Source organism: Oncorhynchus keta, unplaced genomic scaffold (genome assembly GCF_023373465.1).
Source record: "Oncorhynchus keta strain PuntledgeMale-10-30-2019 unplaced genomic scaffold, Oket_V2 Un_contig_28957_pilon_pilon, whole genome shotgun sequence".
NCBI classification, from domain to species: Eukaryota; Metazoa; Chordata; class Actinopteri; order Salmoniformes; family Salmonidae; genus Oncorhynchus; species Oncorhynchus keta.
Window position 1 is genome coordinate 64,494 of NW_026286307.1, and position 3,042 is coordinate 67,535.

Here is a 3,042-nt window from a genome sequence, read left to right on the forward strand (position 1 = left end):
CCTCCATCCATCTCTCTCTCCCTCCATCCATCTCTCTCTCTCCCTCCATCCATCTCTCTCTCCCTCCATCCATCCATCTCTCTCCCTCCATCCATCTCTCTCTCTCCCTCCCTCCATCTCTCTCTCCATCCCCCTCTCTCCCTCCCTCCATCTCTCTCTCTCCCTCCATCCATCTCTCTCTCTCCCTCCATCCATCTCTCTCTCCCTCCATCCATCTCTCTCTCCCTCCATCTCTCTCTCTCCCTCCCTCCATCTCTCTCTCTCCCTCCCTCCATCTCTCTCTCTCCCTCCCTCCATCTCTCTCTCTCTCTCTTCCTCAGAGCATGCGTCCATGATGAGTGTTCCTCAACCTGACCCGGATGAGATGCGCCCCTCCACCGTCACCCCTGTCACCACCCCCACCCTGAGCCCGACCCCACCAATCACAGACGAGCTGGAGTGTAAGATCTGTTACCAGCGTTACAATGGCCACAACCGCAGGCCCAAGATCCTGGACTGCCTCCACCGGGCGTGCGCCCGCTGCCTCAACAAGATCCTGGACACGGGGGACGTCTTGGGCTGCATTTCCTGCCCCTTCTGCCGACACGAAACAGAGGTCAGCGAATACGAGGTGTCGGGCCTCCCCGACGACTCCAACGTCATATCCTGCCTGGCTGTCAGGGATAAGTCCTGGAGTTCCGACCAAGAGGTGACCCTCACCCCCGAGAGCCTGTCCTCCACCTCCCCTCGCACCACTCCTCCAACTGCCTGGTGATCACTATCATGGAGGTTCAGCGGGACACGGGGCCCGGGGGCCTGGGCAGCTCAGACCACTACACAGAGCACAGCCTGGACTCTATCTCCGTGGGCTCCAACGGGCAGGAGGTTCAGGAAGCCCTGTCCAAGATGTGTTCGCACGTCCCCCGGATCCTGGTGTGGCTCCTGGGGCTGTTCTACTTCGGGTCCCTGCCCCTGGGCATCTACCTGCTGGTGATCCAGAGGGTGACGCTGGGCATAGTCTGTGTGAGCCTGGTACCGTCCAGTCTGACTGTGTGTCTGGTCTATGGCTTCTGCCAGTGTCTCTGCCAGGGCATGTGTGACTGCTCGTCTAGGGGCTGACTGACTGAGTCAACAGGGTACTGACTGATGCTGGGTTGGAGGGAAAATACTGGACTGTTGGAATCAACATGGTGTCCTTTACTGCCCCAATCTAACGACCAGCCGGGTTGGAGGGAGGGAAAATACTGGACTGTTGGAATCAACATGGTGTCCTTTACTGCCCCAATCTAACGACCAGCCGGGTTGGAGGGAGGGAAAATACTGGACTGTTGGAATCAACATGGTGTCCTTTACTGTCCCAATCAGAACAAGGGGATTGACAATCTCTGTATTGAAAGCTGTTTGCTGAACTCTCCATACAGTCTGTGGACTGAGAACTGGGGTCAACGGGCCTTCCAGCCCTGTGTGAGAGACTGGAAACAAATGGAGGGCTGGGTAACAATGGATTGTCGTTGTGAAATTATAAAGCAGGTTTGGCAAACTGTCAATATCTTTCAGAACCTTCTAGCCAAACTGTCAATATCTTTCAGAACCTTCTAGGCAAACTGTCAATATCTTTCAGAACCTTCTAGCCAAACTGTCAATATCTTTCAGAACCTTCTAGCCAAACTGTCAATATCTTTCAGAACCTTCTAGCCAAACTGTCAATATCTTTCAGAACCTTCTAGGCAAACTGTCAATATCTTTCAGAACCTTCTAGGCAAACTGTCAATATCTTTCAGAACCTTCTAGGCAAACTGTCAATATCTTTCAGAACCTTCTAGCCAAACTGTCAATATCTTTCAGAACCTTCTAGCCAAACTGTCAATATCTTTCAGAACCTTCTAGCCAAACTGTCAATATCTTTCAGAACCTTCCAGTTCTATAGGTTAGTTTTATTTCCATGTGCACAACGGGGCCCTTTGGCAGTTAAGAGTAAAGACAAGGGAGTTGCAGTTTCTAATAGATCAGATAATAAGAGCTTTACCATTTAGCCCATCTAGTCCAGAGAGTCTGGAGACAAACAGGACCATAAAGATGTCTCCATGGTCCCTCAACTGGGCCTCATTACCATTTAGCCCATCTAGTCCAGAGAGTCTGGAGACAAACAGGACCATAAAGATGTCTCCATGGTCCCTCAACTGGGCCTCATTACCATTTAGCCCATCTAGTCCAGAGAGTCTGGAGACAAACAGGACCATAAAGATGTCTCCATGGTCCCTCAACTGGGCCTCATTACCATTTAGCCCATCTAGTCCAGAGATTCTGGAGACAAACAGGACCATAAAGATGTCTCCATGGTCCCTCAACTGGGCCTCATTACCATTTAGCCCATCTAGTCCAGAGATTCTGGAGACAAACAGGACCATAAAGATGTCTTCATGGTCCCTCAACCGAGCCTCAGAACCAGCTGGCTGAGTGTTGTCCTGAGACTCTATGGGGTTGGTTTGGGTTAGTGAACTGAGCCTCAGAACCAGCTGGCTGAGGGGACTCTTGTTTCCTGTCAGTTATTCTGTCTCTGATCAAACAGACCATGAGGATCCCAGCTCTAGAGGTTCATCTTGCCAGTACATAACTGACTGACTGTGAAAAGGACAACTACTTCACACAGGAGATACGATACATCATTGAAATAAACAGGAAATAATGATTAAATAATGACTGTTTCTTGTTGCCTCTTTCTTTCTTCAAAACAACACATTTAGCTGATCAATGATTGGAGTTATTTCCCCTCAGATTAAACCAATCAGATGCATCCTACTTCCATCAACAGATTAAAGACATCAGGACAGGGCTCCGGGCAGCCGAGCGGAAATGGAGGAAAACTCGCCTCCCTGCGGACCTGGCATCCTTTCACTCCCTCCTCTCTACATTTTCCTCCTCTGTCTCTGCTGCTAAAGCCACTTTCTACCACTCTAAATTCCAAGCATCTGCCTCTAACCCTAGGAAGCTCTTTGCCACCTTCTCCTCCCTCCTGAATCCTCCCCCCCTCCCTCCTCCCTCTCTGCAGATGACTTCGTCAAC

General features: G+C 50.7%; 1 pseudogene; it reads left to right on the plus strand.

The window, feature by feature from the left end:
- Positions 1-326: 326 nt before the first annotated feature.
- LOC127923240 (E3 ubiquitin-protein ligase RNF182-like) lies at positions 327-2,650 on the plus strand (annotated as a pseudogene).
- The last annotated feature ends 392 nt before the right edge of the window (positions 2,651-3,042 follow it).